A 16,821-nucleotide genomic window follows, 5' to 3' on the forward strand; every position below is an offset into this window, starting at 1 on the left:
TGCCTATTGGTTTAAATGTTTCTGTTAATTTAGATTGCTTTATCAGCAATTATTGAGATTTGGAGTATAATATATATGATTTGCACCTTTAAATGTCACTCTATTATGTCATAGCTATAGAGTGAATGTGTAAATTTGCTGTCCCCTCAAAATAACTCAACACACAGCCATTAATGTCTAAACCGCTTGCAACAAAAGTGAGTACACTCCTAAGTGAAAGTGTCCAAATTGGGCCCAACTAGCCATTTTCCCTACCCGGTGTCAAGTGACTCGTTAGTGTTACAAGGTCTCAGGTGTGAATGGGGAGCAGGTGTGTTAAATTTGGTGTTATCGCTCTCATTCTCTCATACTGGTCACTGGAAGTTCAACATGGCACATCATGGCAAAGAACTTTCTGAGGATCTGAAAAAAAGAATTTTTACTCTACATAAAGATGGCGTAGGCTAGAAGATTGTCAAGACCCTGAAACTGAGCTGCAACTCAGTGGCCAAGACCATACAACGGTTTAACAGGACATGTTCCACTCAGAACAGGCCTCACCAAAGAAGTTGAGTGTACGTGCTCAGCGTCATATCCAGAGGTTGTCTTTGGGAAATAGATGGACGAGTGCTGACAGCATTGCTGTAGAGGTTGAAGGGGTGGGGGTTCAGCCTGTCAGTGCTCAGACTATACGCCGCACACTGCATCTAATTGGTCTGTATGGCTGTTGTCTCAGAAGGAAGCCTCTTCTAAAGATGAAGCACAAGAAAGCCTGCAAACAGTTTGCTGAAGACAAGTAGACTTAGCAGACTACTCTTTTCGCTGAGCCACCTGAGATGCTGGACAGCTCTCTGCCTGATTGCTTAGACAACCTTGCCTTATGTCTGGTTTCTCATGAACTTTGAACTCTTTGCTCCTTCCAAGGACTTCCTTATGTAATCCAGGTCTCTGAACTTCCTGTTTGCCAGATTATTGTAAGGTTCTGGCACTCTCAGTGCCTCCTATCACATTTATTCCGGGTGATTTCCATCTACCTAGACAGAAGAAACACATATAGGTGTGTTTCCCTTTAAGGCTGAAGCTGTCATCACCCAGCGCCGGACTAGATGGCTATTTAGGGCGTCGGTTCTCACTCACATGTGTTCGTTCAAACACCAGTACCTGGATACTAATCTTGCTTGAAGCTTCCATGCTTGCAAGCTCTCCTCGCTGACGAACCTCGCTGCGCTGATCCCTGCATCCTGCTACTGGATCATCCGCATCTCCTGAGCGATCCTTCGGCTATCGCTATTAGTGCTAAGTACCCCACAGGGGAAATCTCTATAGACTTGTACTAGGCTTACACTATTTAGCTCTGCATAGCAAGGACTGTATTTTACATCTGCATAACTAGATTGCTAGCTCTTGAGGCTACTGCTACTATTTCCTGCACTGGGTTGATCTCTCCTGTATGCACCTGCTACTCTGTCATCTGTTATCATACATGATCGCTAACCCTTCCTGCATCCATCTGCACTGTCTCACCTCAAGTGTCTGTCACCTACCACTTCCACTCAAACCTATCCCTAAGACCTTTATCATTGTCTTACCACATGTATATAAAGTCACACTAGGAACCAGCTTAATTACTGTGTGTATTTACTGGCTGAAATAAGACCTTCCATACATGATGAGTCATTGAGGTTGGGATTGGTATCTCAGCATATCTCCTACATGACTACTGACGTGGAACTACTTCTGCAGCTGAAAATCCACACCTTATAAGAAACGCAAGGAGCGTTACAGATTGAACGAACCCAAAAAATGGATTCAGCAGAAGTAGCCACTCGGGTGACACAATTAAAACAGCAGGTATCTGCGTTAATACACGCACTTGCTGAATTGAAAAACGACAATCAGGCTCTGTCGCAGCAGGTAATTAGACTGACACAACTTACCTCTGCACAGTCTCCTGAACCCAAGATAAATCCCCCTTTGGTATTTACAGGCGATCGCAAAAAATTTCGCGAATTTAAAAACGCATGTGAGTTACTATTTTTGCTAAAACCTCGTACCTACCTTACTGATCACATTAAGGTTTGTACTATTATTTCTTACCTATCAGGCGATCCTCGAGCCTGGGCAGATTCTCTTTTTGAAAAAAACGACCAGCTTCTAAACTCCTATGCCTTGTTCCTGGCAGAGCTCACTAGCCTATATGATGACCCCAATAGGCAGAGTACTGCCGATCTTCAGTTAAGATCCTTAAAACAAGGAAAAAGGCCTGTAGAAGACTTTGTCGCAGAATTCAAGAGATGGACCCTTGATTCAGGATGGAATGATGCATCTCTGAAAACCCAATTTAGGCTTGGCCTATCAGAAGCCGTCAAGGACGAGCTCGCCCGAGCAGAGATGCCAAAAACCCTGGATACATTGATACAACTCAGTATCACCATAGATAGAAGACTACGAGAAAGGAAGTCTGAAAAAATGGAAATGCCATTATCCAGTTCTTCTCAGAATTCAGCTATTGACCCCACTCCTAAACCCGCTCCAGGTAACCACAGACCCCGGCTACCTAAGGAAAAAAGGAGACCTAGTAGATATGGTGATCCTGCCTGGTCATGGTCCGAGCCTGCCTCAAACAGTCGACCTTGTCACTCTGACACATCCCATTTGGACCCTGATCCTACAGAGATGGATGAGGAGCCTATGGAGATTGGTGCCATACATGCTAGGTTGTCCTCACAAGAAAAAAGAGATCACAGGAGAATCTGTGGCCTTTGTTTTTATTGTGGTGAAGGGGGACATTTCATTACATTCTGCCCAACCAGACCCCATAGGCCTAAGGCTCTCCCAATGGAGGCCAGGCGAATCCGAAGGGTCTTCCCTGAAAAACAGCCTGGAAATTATCAAGGCTGTTGCCAGCCCTGTCCCCGTTCTATATCAGTGAAGGACACCCAGAAATTAACAAATATTGGAATAGATATTCCTTCAACTCCAGTGAACTTTATACCACGTTCAAAAAACCCTCCTGTACCACCTCCTGAGGATACTCCTATTTTTGCAAGCACATTTCTGGCTTCCGATGAAAATACAGAGATTCTTGCACCTGACTGCGTACGTGCTTCTAATGGCACGGTGGTATGTAGGAAGGATCTGAGGATGTTTGAAGAAGCATTGGTTGCTAGGTCTACTAGGATTACTTCGGATGGTTATGCGTCCGATTCTAGTGAGGGGTCCATGTAGCAGACACCCTAACAACAAGTGATCCGATTCTCATCGGTTACCAACCTGATCCGATTTTTACATCGGCAACAAAAAAAAAAAAGAGAAATTTTTTTTTTTCCTTCCGATTTTCGCATCGGCAACCAGTCTCATGTGATTCTTATATCAACAACCAGCCTTAGAGGCCTTCCGGAGCCGGCCTTACGGGGGGTAATGTAAGGTTCTGGCACTCTCAGTGCCTCCTATCACATTTATTCCGGGTGATTTCCATCTACCTAGACAGAAGAAACACATATAGGTGTGTTTCCCTTTAAGGCTGAAGCTGTCATCACCCAGCGCCGGACTAGATGGCTATTTAGGGCGTCGGTTCTCACTCACATGTGTTCGTTCAAACACCAGTACCTGGATACTAATCTTGCTTGAAGCTTCCATGCTTGCAAGCTCTCCTCACTGACGAACCTCGCTGCGCTGATCCCTGCATCCTGCTACTGGATCATCCGCATCTCCTGAGCGATCCTTCGGCTATCGCTATTAGTGCTAAGTACCCCACAGGGGAAATCTCTATAGACTTGTACTAGGCTTACACTATTTAGCTCTGCATAGCAAGGACTGTATTTTACATCTGCATAACTAGATTGCTAGCTCTTGAGGCTACTGCTACTATTTCCTGCACTGGGTTGATCTCTCCTGTATGCACCTGCTACTCTGTCATCTGTTATCATACATGATCGCTAACCCTTCCTGCATCCATCTGCACTGTCTCACCTCAAGTGTCTGTCACCTACCACTTCCACTCAAACCTATCCCTAAGACCTTTATCATTGTCTTACCACATGTATATAAAGTCACACTAGGAACCAGCTTAATTACTGTGTGTATTTACTGGCTGAAATAAGACCTTCCATACATGATGAGTCATTGAGGTTGGGATTGGTATCTCAGCATATCTCCTACATGACTACTGACGTGGAACTACTTCTGCAGCTGAAAATCCACACCTTATAAGAAACGCAAGGAGCGTTACAGATTGAACGAACCCAAAAAATGGATTCAGCAGAAGTAGCCACTCAGGTGACACAATTAAAACAGCAGGTATCTGCGTTAATACACGCACTTGCTGAATTGAAAAACGACAATCAGGCTCTGTCGCAGCAGGTAATTAGACTGACACAACTTACCTCTGCACAGTCTCCTGAACCCAAGATAAATCCCCCTTTGGTATTTACAGGCGATCGCAAAAAATTTCGCGAATTTAAAAACGCATGTGAGTTACTTTTTTTGCTAAAACCTCGTACCTACCTTACTGATCACATTAAGGTTTGTACTATTATTTCTTACCTATCAGGCGATCCTCGAGCCTGGGCAGATTCTCTTTTTGAAAAAAACGACCAGCTTCTAAACTCCTATGCCTTGTTCCTGGCAGAGCTCACTAGCCTATATGATGACCCCAATAGGCAGAGTACTGCCGATCTTCAGTTAAGATCCTTAAAACAAGGAAAAAGGCCTGTAGAAGACTTTGTCGCAGAATTCAAGAGATGGACCCTTGATTCAGGATGGAATGATGCATCTCTGAAAACCCAATTTAGGCTTGGCCTATCAGAAGCCGTCAAGGACGAGCTCGCCCGAGCAGAGATGCCAAAAACCCTGGATACATTGATACAACTCAGTATCACCATAGATAGAAGACTACGAGAAAGGAAGTCTGAAAAAATGGAAATGCCATTATCCAGTTCTTCTCAGAATTCAGCTATTGACCCCACTCCTAAACCCGCTCCAGGTAACCACAGACCCCGGCTACCTAAGGAAAAAAGGAGACCTAGTAGATATGGTGATCCTGCCTGGTCATGGTCCGAGCCTGCCTCAAACAGTCGACCTTGTCACTCTGACACATCCCATTTGGACCCTGATCCTACAGAGATGGATGAGGAGCCTATGGAGATTGGTGCCATACATGCTAGGTTGTCCTCACAAGAAAAAAGAGATCACAGGAGAATCTGTGGCCTTTGTTTTTATTGTGGTGAAGGGGGACATTTCATTACATTCTGCCCAACCAGACCCCATAGGCCTAAGGCTCTCCCAATGGAGGCCAGGCGAATCCGAAGGGTCTTCCCTGAAAAACAGCCTGGAAATTATCAAGGCTGTTGCCAGCCCTGTCCCCGTTCTATATCAGTGAAGGACACCCAGAAATTAACAAATATTGGAATAGATATTCCTTCAACTCCAGTGAACTTTATACCACGTTCAAAAAACCCTCCTGTACCACCTCCTGAGGATACTCCTATTTTTGCAAGCACATTTCTGGCTTCCGATGAAAATACAGAGATTCTTGCACCTGACTGCGTACGTGCTTCTAATGGCACGGTGGTATGTAGGAAGGATCTGAGGATGTTTGAAGAAGCATTGGTTGCTAGGTCTACTAGGATTACTTCGGATGGTTATGCGTCCGATTCTAGTGAGGGGTCCATGTAGCAGACACCCTAACAACAAGTGATCCGATTCTCATCGGTTACCAACCTGATCCGATTTTTACATCGGCAACAAAAAAAAAAAAGAGAAATTTTTTTTTTTCCTTCCGATTTTCGCATCGGCAACCAGTCTCATGTGATTCTTATATCAACAACCAGCCTTAGAGGCCTTCCGGAGCCGGCCTTACGGGGGGTAATGTAAGGTTCTGGCACTCTCAGTGCCTCCTATCACATTTATTCCGGGTGATTTCCATCTACCTAGACAGAAGAAACACATATAGGTGTGTTTCCCTTTAAGGCTGAAGCTGTCATCACCCAGCGCCGGACTAGATGGCTATTTAGGGCGTCGGTTCTCACTCACATGTGTTCGTTCAAACACCAGTACCTGGATACTAATCTTGCTTGAAGCTTCCATGCTTGCAAGCTCTCCTCACTGACGAACCTCGCTGCGCTGATCCCTGCATCCTGCTACTGGATCATCCGCATCTCCTGAGCGATCCTTCGGCTATCGCTATTAGTGCTAAGTACCCCACAGGGGAAATCTCTATAGACTTGTACTAGGCTTACACTATTTAGCTCTGCATAGCAAGGACTGTATTTTACATCTGCATAACTAGATTGCTAGCTCTTGAGGCTACTGCTACTATTTCCTGCACTGGGTTGATCTCTCCTGTATGCACCTGCTACTCTGTCATCTGTTATCATACATGATCGCTAACCCTTCCTGCATCCATCTGCACTGTCTCACCTCAAGTGTCTGTCACCTACCACTTCCACTCAAACCTATCCCTAAGACCTTTATCATTGTCTTACCACATGTATATAAAGTCACACTAGGAACCAGCTTAATTACTGTGTGTATTTACTGGCTGAAATAAGACCTTCCATACATGATGAGTCATTGAGGTTGGGATTGGTATCTCAGCATATCTCCTACATGACTACTGACGTGGAACTACTTCTGCAGCTGAAAATCCACACCTTATAAGAAACGCAAGGAGCGTTACAATTATTGTGCCAATATCTAGCTCTTGTCACTCCTGCTGCCGTCTGTGTCTTTCCTACCACTTGGTACTGACCTTGGCTTGCTTGCTTAGACAACCTTGCCTTATGTCTGGTTTCTCGTGAACTTTTAACTCTTTCCTCCTTCCAAGAACTTCCTTATTAAAATCCATGTCTCTGAACTTTCTTTTTGCCAGATTATTGTGCCAATATTTAACTCTTGCCACTCCTGCTGCCATCTGTATCGTTGCTACCACATGTTACTGACCTTGGCTTGTTTCTCAAATATGTTTCTGTTGATCCCGACCTGAAACCACTTGTTACCGACCTTTGACTTGTTTACTTACTATACTTCTGCTTGATCCCTACCTGCTATATCTGCCACTGAACCCTGGCTTGCTCACCTCCTGGTGGGGCGATCCTGAGGACAGTGACCTGGTACTAACACACAGAAAAGAACATCTCCACCATCAGGAGCTCTTAGGAATATCGGTTAGTACATAGACTTGATACCTTGGTTGAGCCCGCATCATTTCCCAGGGAGACTTGCTTGTTCCCTTATCCAGTTGGTTGATGGGAGCCTCTCTACTACTATAGCTACTGATCTCCAAGCCTGACCCCTGACGGTGACAGCCATTTGCGGTAAATGTTTTTCCATGAGTTGATGGCACAGTGATAAATGTTATTTCAAGAAACAAATTTATTCATCTCATCATGTTTGGACACTATTGTTTATAAAAAAGTGTGTTCACATTCGGCATTTTGGATGGGCAGATTTAAGCACTGCTCTCATATATAGTATTTTTGATTTATGTCAATTGCAGTTTTAAGTAGCTGTTTTCCAATCACATTTACTTTTCAATTTTTCTTTTTTTTTTTTATTGATACGATTTTTAAATTACTTGGGCCCAGTGTCTATAGCCTCCTTTAGGGCCTTTGTTGACAGGTTTTGGTCACATCAAATGCCTCAGTCCTTTCCTAAAAGCTTCACGACAATAATGCGTGGGCTTCTGCGGCACAATAAAACCCTTCAATACCCAACAGCTGTGCAACTGGTGAAAGAGGACCTGTCACCTCTTTACTATGTCCTGAGCAGCCAAAGAGATTATGCCTTTTTTTGAAAATCAAACTGTTATGGACAATACCTTTGCATTACACTCTTTGCTCTACAAGTGACCCAGGGTTCATTAGTCTAATGCATTAATGTAGGAAAGCTGTCTATTTTTCCTATAACATTCTCAGTTATCAATGGAATAGGAATCATATAGTTCTCGAGTGAGTAAGCCAACACTCATATGTCAAGGCTGAACAGAATAAAACCGCATGATTACATGCATGCCCTTTATGAAAATGCCATCTTGTGTATAAAAATGTTACTTTGATGAAAAGCCCAATTGTTTTTAAAGGACGCTATGAAAGACAACCAACAAAAACCTCAGAGGTACTGTGCAATATGTATTTTTACATCATTTTTTGGCATTGATTCATTGAAGAGACTAAGGAAAGTGGAAAATATGGGCTGTGCTGCTGTAACAGTGTTTGTGATACCTCACATATCAGTCTTTTCCAGATTATTCCTATTGGTACTGATCTTAAACGAGATGCATGGAAATACATAAAACATTCATACTCACCTCTTTGCTGCAGCATTGATCTGATGCTGCAACTGTCCCCCACTGGCTCCAAGTCCGAGAACTGAGTAAATACATGACAGCTGATCACTCTGTTCTTGGTCTGTTCTGAGCAGAGAGCAGTCACTGTCAGTTAACGCTCTCTGCTCTGCCCTTCCAGTGCTCACTGAAGTACCAGATTACAGAAGGGGCAGAAGCGGCCGGCTCAGGCTGTCAGCGGCACTCTAAGAAGCTGAGCCAGCTGTTGATCAAACCTCTGAGTGGATCCTGACATTTTTATCTGGATCCTTCTAGAGCAGCCTTTCTCAACCTTTTCAACACAGAGGAACCCTTGAAATAAATTTCTGGTCTCGGGGAACCCCTGCTAAAAATTAAAAATCGACAACTCATGACACATTAGTGTGACAGTCAGTGGGAAGAATGCTGCTTACTCTTGTCATCATTGGGAAGAATTACTCCCTTACAGATAGCTAAAGGAACAATGGTGTCATTGGAAACTTATCTGAGAGGCAGAAAATTGCCCATTGCTCAAGGAACCCTTAGCAACCTCAGGAGGAACCCTAGGGTTCCACGGAACCCTGGTTGAGAAACCCTGTTCTAGAGCCTGAAGTAGCTCTGTAACGTCAGCTGTGGATTGATTATACATTAGCTTTTATAAGTGTTTTTTTTTTACAAAACATTCTGCACATTTTTCATTATAATCAATCAGTGGTGGCCCGTGCATAGGGGGCGCCGGAGCGCCGCCCCCCCTAAAAAAAAAGAAAAAAAAAATAGAAAAAAAAAAAATGACAAAAAAATAATAAAGTTTTGAAAAAATAAAAAATTGGGTTCGCAGGCCTATGCCCTCAGCCTGGTGGATATGGGGGGGGGGGGGGGGTGGGGTTTACAACCCAGAAGAGGCGCCGATTGGCTGCCTTCTGGTGGCGTAACCTGGGCGCAGCAAATAGCGCTGAGCCACCCCACCTTCGTGATATCCTGGCTGTGATTGGTCCAGTCTCCAGCCTGGATCAATCATCATCCAGGACATCGCTGACTTGCAATGGGGGCGGTGACAGAAGACAGAAGACTGAAGACTGAAGAGGAGGACGTCCACGCCGCTGCTCGTCTCGGTTCCCGGAATCCCGCCATCCCGCCGCCGTCAGAAGGTAAGTGATTGAAGCCAGCCTGTACCATCACCTGTGCCATCACCTGTGCCATCCCTATGCCATCACCTGTGCTATGCCTATGCCATCACCTGTGCCATCCCTATGCCATCACCTGTGCCATGCCTATGCTATCACCTGTGCCATCACCTGTGCCATGCCTATGCCATCACCTGTGCCATCACCTGTGCCATGCCTATGCCATCACCTGTGCCATGCCTATGCTATCACCTGTGCCATCACCTGTGCCATGCCTATGCCATCACCTGTGCCATGTCTATGCCATCACCTGTGCCATGCCTATGCCATCACCTGTGCCATTACCTGTGCCATGCCTATGCCATCACCTGTGCCATGCCTATGCCATCACCTGTGCCATCACCTGTGCCATATCTATGCCATCACCTGTGCCATGCCTATGCCATCACCTGTGCCATGCCTATGCCATCACCTGTGACATCACCTGTGCCATGCCTATACCATCACATGTGCCATGCCTATGCCATCACCTGTGCCATGCCTGTACCATGACCTCAAAGTCATGCAATTTTTTTACCGCGTTTTTTGCCGCGAAGCAATACCTATTACATTTTTCTTTTTGCGCCCCCCCCCTGACTCTATACTCTCCTCATGAAATATACCTCTAAATACAGTAATGTGCATGGGCACATGGGATAGCATTGAGCTGCTTCTACAGTCAAGAGAAAAAAATGAAAAACTCCTGTAGAAGCAGCATTTTTTAAAGCCCAGTTTGCATGGACCCTTAAAGTGTATTTTTGCACAAAATAAAAAAATAAAATATAGGCAGTACATCTCTGCATTATTTGCACATATCACCATATTTTGTCTTTTTAAAAATGCTACAGTTATGGAGTACAAAAAACATGTTGATCTTGCCAGAAATCCAATAAACTCTTGGCTTATTGTACTAAGCTGACAAAGCTGCCTCTGCTGCACTGAAATCCCAAGCAGTTTTGTCAGCCTTTCCTAAGTTTTTCTGTACTGGACTGCATAACACCTGCCACTTTTGCTGTGGAGATAAGGTGATGAGTCCCAGTAGTCCATTGGTCGGAGAACTCAAAATGGGCTGATAACACTGGAATTTCAATTTCAATAAAGCAGAGGCTGAGTTATCAACCAACAATATTAGGAACTCACTGTAATTGCGGTGTTAAAAAAGAGACATAACATGGAGAAATGAGCTCATATTGCAAATACGTACTGAACATAAATAATAGTAGTTAGTCACATGCATATGGACTTCTGTTCTGTAATGCTGAAGATGGTTTGTAGCCTATCCAAGCAACTTCTTCAGTTTTGATGAATGTCAGGGACATGCCCCAACATTTATATCTACACTGGTAGCATTGACACCTTAATCAAATCACCATTGAAAGACAGATGTTGATTGTCCAAGAACAGGATGGGAGTTGTGAAGTTAGAGGAACCGCCCTGTTGTACAACATAGTCATATAATCTCATCCTTGGTGTCAGGAAGTCTGCATACTTGTTAAACCTTTGATGAGGGGGTAGTGGACGATTTGCATTGAACCCTATTTAATAAAGCCAAATGTCACTTTCACAAAAGCTTAGCTTGAAGCAATATTGGCTTTATGGGCAAGACCAAAAATCTCAAAGAATATCTCCTGGGGTTATACAACATCTCCAGCACAAGTCAAATACTATTAGGTATATGTGGTGCAGAGTCTGTGGTGTCCTGTACAATCATTTAAGGATCTTGATTTCAGTCTTTTAGTATCTTATGCATACTTATGTGTATGTATTTGTGTGCATAGTAGATTATCCTATCTCTTATTTCAGGAATCATTTGGTTCTATAACTCCTTTTTTCTTTTTTTTTTTAATTTTATTTATTTATAACAAAGAAACGAAGGAGGTTTTCCTGAAACAACATTTACAAAGTCTGATCCACTGTAATCATTATGCCAACATATACCATTACATCCATAATTATATATAATTTGTTAACATTTATTAAAAATTTTCCTATATGATTTAGATCAGTCTATACTAACTATCCTAATTCTCCCAAGCCTCTAAAGTTTTTTAATTTTTTAAAATATCCAAGAAAAAGAAAAAGAAAGAGAAAGAAACAAAAGAAGAGAAAAAAAAGGGGGGGGGGAGGGAAAGGGGGAGGGAAGGGTATTTAAAGGGAAGGAAGTTTCCCATAGCTAGTTCCTCAATTATATTGAGCTCCTCATCGCTTATCTTACCAAGGCAAATAATATGAGGGCCTAAATGCCCATTTTTTTTGTCTAGAACCCGTAGAGTGTTCTCAGGTTTAAACAACCAGGGGTAGAGGGAAAAGTGGGGGGAAACCCCCAAATGTGCAAAGTGCTTTCCCACTGGATTTATATGTGTCCTAAATCACATACACTGTGTCTCTTGTGTCTGTGTTCCGTCTCGTGCCTACCTTTCAAACCATCTCATCATTCCTTCTAGTGTCACTCCACCTCGTGTCTTCTGTTCAAACTTATTACCTCTTAGTGTATGTGTCTATGCCAATAAGCCTGGCCTACTTCTTTGGAGTCTCCTCAATAAAATACCTGTCACCTTCTTAGAAAAAAAAAATCCATTGTCAATAATCTGGTGTCCACCTCCACCTTCGTGTCATTTTATTCATTTTTGTTTATTCTCTGTACCTATTAGGTCCATCCTTTGTGTCTCAGTGTTTCTCAATAAATAAAAATATCACCCACTAGTGAAAGGAAAAAAAAAAAAAAAAAAGGGGGGGGGGACATAAACACCCACCCCTCTTTTCTTCCTCTTGTCTTCCCCTCCTCTTAACAATTGTTATTTATATGATGATCCCTTTTTCCCTTTGTGTCCCCCCCTGTGAAAGATGGTTTTATGATAATCTCTACAGTTCCATGAACAGGGCCTCCCCTTCATCTGAAGCTATGAACTGATTCCATATTGCCCACTTTTTAGTATATTGTTCGTGTCTACCTTGTCCTGTTAAGATCATATCCTCAAATTTATTTATTTCCTCTATTTTATTCTTCCACATGTTAATAGTTGGGGGGTTGGGGTCTCGCCAACGTAAAGGAATACAGGCTTTTGCTGAGTCCAGAAGGTGGCATATAATCGATTTTTATATTGTCTACCTGATATTTCTGGTGCATGAAAAAGAAAAAATACAGGATCGTCCGGTATAGTGTATTCAATAAATTTCTGGGATATCTCCCGTATTTGCCTCCAGAATCCCTCTATCTTAGGGCATTGCCAAAAGATGTGTAAGAGAGTCCCTCTTTCTTCCTTTTTTCTATGTAGAGGGAGAAGAAGCAGTCAGGTGGTGAGTTTAGTGGGCTACACATAATAGAGATCATGTGTCTAAGATGTTCCTGTTGGTCATATTGTTCAAATTGTGTAAGAAGTCCAGCAAAGAAATTAGCAAGTGGTACATAAAGGAAAAACTGAGATAATTGAATAACTTTCTAGAACCCTGGATAGGTCAGGTGAATATCTGGTAATTGTTCTGTCATGGACTTTGGCATGTTGTGATAAATCCAGGAGCCCTAAATACCTTCTCTTCAATCATCCCCTGACGACCTCCTATGATGACGAAATGCATAGGGTGGGGCTTTGGCTTGTGACGTCATCGCGTACCAGAACATAGCAGAGTGTGGCCATCTTTTCGGTTGGAAACTTTTATAATCCTGGTACTACGCTGTTTTATACATGGATCCATATGAGTGTGATTTTAATCTTTTATAAAACTTAATTAACAAGTTTACTACACTATATTTCTTTATTGCAGAAATTTCATTTGGGCATTCACTGCTTTGTGCCATCTGATTATCCCAGAGGTAAGGTTCTAAGCTGAGTTTAATAGCTAGTGCATTGGATCGTTTTGAGAACCATTCCTGGAGCATACCTGCTTGCTTTGACCACTTGTAATTAGGTAGTCAACTCCATCTGGTAAAAGGCTGTGTGTGCTTCTGTTGGAGGTTTTTTTTTTTTATATCTTTTATATCTATCTCTTGAATTAGTGCCTAAAATTGGAAGTCTTCTATTCTAGGAGGGAAGGATGGATTTCTCAAGATTGGGAAAAATAATTAGCAAATTTTTCAATAGCTTCTAGAAATGTATCCCAAGAGCGAAACAATATAAAAATTGTGAAAATTAACAGAGACATGTATATATCTGGTTGTACACACAATTAAAGACACTATATAAAAATGCATAGAAAAATAAAGTAATGTAGTAATACTCCACCAAAGGAAGTTATAAATACCACACCTATTAAACTTTTACAAATGCAACCTCCCTGTAATTATAAATCCTGCACCTGTTGTAGTTTATGTGTCTTCATTATCTTATCTGCACATTCCTCCTATTAAACAAACTGAACATTTTAATGACCAAACACATTATACTGTAACTGTGCAATTTTGTAATCTCTGTATCAGTTCAGAGTAGATAATTACTACAATGAAGGACATGGCCTATGTGGAACCTTAAAGTGGTTGTAAAGCCTTAAGGTTTTTCATCTTTATGCATTTTATGCTCTTCTCATTGGACACATTGATAGCAGCAGGAGCCATTGCCTCCCGCTGCTGTCAATCAAAAGCTGTGACATGGAAGCAGGGGCTGGGGCCGAGTCCTGCTGTCTGTGTCAATGGACGCAGCAGTGGGATTTGGGAGGGAGCCCGCATGGGTGCCCCCATGGAAAGTGGGTTTTCAAGGGGGCACCCGATAACAGGACAAATAACAGGAGAGAAAATGGCAACTAATGTGTTTCAGAGGCTCACAAACAGCAGAGTGGGAAAAACTGGAATCATTGTCTGGTCTTTACTGCTATCAGGGGTTCAGTTGGGGTAATGCCCCACTTCTGTCCCAGCAACAACAAATTTAGTAGACAAGACAGAAATTAAAACTCCTGTCGATGCAGCTCTCCCGCTGTTCAAACCTGTAGGGAGAAGCAGCCAATTCGGAATGGAAATGGGTTGTGTTTCCATAAAGGCAAACAATGCTGGCAAGTCACTGGGTAAACTGAGTGTGAACCCATGTTGGTCTTTCCTAAAAGTTACTGATAGGAAGTAGCCCCATCTGTAAGTCAGGCCCAGCTGGCGAGCTAGATCCAGTAGAGGCCGGAGGAGAGGTCTGGTAAGATCTTAATGGATGCCCTATCAAATTCCACCTCTCCCGTCTCCCATGCCTTGTGTAGTATTGTCTCTTTATGTGTATAATGGGGGAGACAACAGATCACGTCCCTAGGTCTTTCAGGTTCTGCCGACCTTGGGCCCAGGGCCCTGTGTATGCGGTCGAACTCAGGTATTTCTGGGACATTCACATCAGGCAGTAAGTGGAAGATTGCGGCCGCAGTTTCCACCAACTTTTCTGAGCTTGTGGCTTCTGGGATCCCTCTCAGGCGGAGATTATTACGACAGCTCCTGTCCTCCATCGCTTCCATCTGAAGCTGCGGGGCCATTGCATTCTCTGCCTGGGCTACCTGAGTGGATTTGAGTGCCTTCAATCTGTCCTCTAGTGAAGTCAATGATGCTTCCCCTGCAGACATAAGGTTAGTAACTGTTTGCACATCCTCCTTCAGAGCTTGTAACTCCTGCCTATGTGTCTCCTCGATACGAACCATTAAACTTTCTATGTCTGCCCGAGTGGGGAGTGTGGAGCTCCACACCTGCATGTAAAGTCAGGGGATGGTGAGTAAATGACTGCCCTTCCGAATGAAATTCTGCTGGGGTGTCTGAGAGTGTCTCTGACCCCGAGGACTCAGCCAGTGAGGAGGGATAAGTACCAGATGTTGAGGCTTCTCGCGGCTCTGCCATCTTGGAATCAAGTGTCGCTGCACCGGGATTCGGGAAAAACCTTTGTATTTCCCCATTATGTTTGGGCGTACGGGTGGTGGTTGATAAACCCTTAGTTTATATTAGATCATATCTGCTCAAAATAAATAAATTTTAGCAGGGTTGTACGGGTGACAGACCGGAGCTCCCCTGAGACACGTCTCTACCAGCCCATGTCCAAACCACGCCCCCTACATATGTAATTTTAAGCCACCCAAAAACAGAGAAAAAAAGAAAGAAAATGTACTCAATAAATAATACATTTTTAACAATCGATCCCCACAGATCCACAAACCCCCTTTATCTGCATGACATGATTAAAAACCAACAATTGCCAATAATCTCCTGGGAAATATTGATCCTTAAATTCTCCCAGGAAAAGGGAGATTTCTTAATGCATGAACAGTTGGATCAATATGTAGATTTTGTGTACAGCTTATTATGATTATTCCTAAAAACTTGGGGAATCAGGTTATCATGAACACTGCCTGTTTAGGATATCCTGCAGGATTTCGATTGGCACATGTATGATGATCCCTAGAAATAGTGCCCCTGTTCAATAGGCTTCAATATCAGCATTCCAGCCAATCTCTGTATATGGAAACCTTTTCATTCACTGAGTATGTAGTCATTAGGTCTGTATTTATTGTGTTTACACTTGCGTACTATGTTTCCATTTTATACTCAGAGGGCACAATCAAGACAGGAATTTTTCATTATTTCTGATTATATGTATGGGGGGTTATTTATACATCACAACTAGGGTTGAGCGGACACCTAGATGTCCGTGTTCGACGGGTTCGGCCGAACTTTAAAAAAAAGTCCGGGTCCGTGTCCCGGACTTTTACCGAACTTTTCCCGGACACCGAACCCCATTGAAGTCAATGGGGACCCGAACTTTAAGGCACTAAAATGGCTCTAAAACACCAAAGGAAAGGGCTAGAGTGCTGCAAATGGCAGCAAAACGTAATTAAGAGCATGGCAAGTGCTCTGCAAACAAATGTGGATAGGGAAATAACTTAAAACAACAAAAAAAAACAGAAAAATAAAACAATGTTCTTCTTCATCTCTGAAGGACGAGGCCCATATGGAGTAGGAGGGAGGTTGAGGTGGTGGTGGATGTGGCGGTGACATAGGCGTGCGCACAGGGTGTGCTGGGTGTGCCTGGGCACACCCTAATCACCTAGGGCACATAGCATTGCCAGTGAGGAGATGGGAAAGATCTCCCTGGGACCTGCTCTGCTCTATTTCTCCTTGCCTACAGGTACATGGCCCCGATACATTACTCTCCCTGCTGGCAAACACATGCATGTGTATTTCAACTTTGGGGTGCACACCTTAATGCAATAGGCTGCGCACACCTATGGGCGGTGTAGGTGGAAGCGGCGGTGGAGGAGGACCAGGGCCGGATTAACAGCATCATGGGCTTGGTGCTGAGGATTTTGAAGGGCCTTAGGGCCGTGCCTTGCCATGCACCCAGAGGAGGAAGGGTGCAGCCATGCATGCCTAATTCAACATGGGATGCTGTCTCTGAAGCCCATAAACACATCCATGCATCGCCAACTGTC

This window comes from Pelophylax lessonae (genome assembly GCF_965119305.1).
Source record: "Pelophylax lessonae genome assembly, chromosome: 2".
In the NCBI taxonomy this organism is placed as follows: Eukaryota; Metazoa; Chordata; class Amphibia; order Anura; family Ranidae; genus Pelophylax; species Pelophylax lessonae.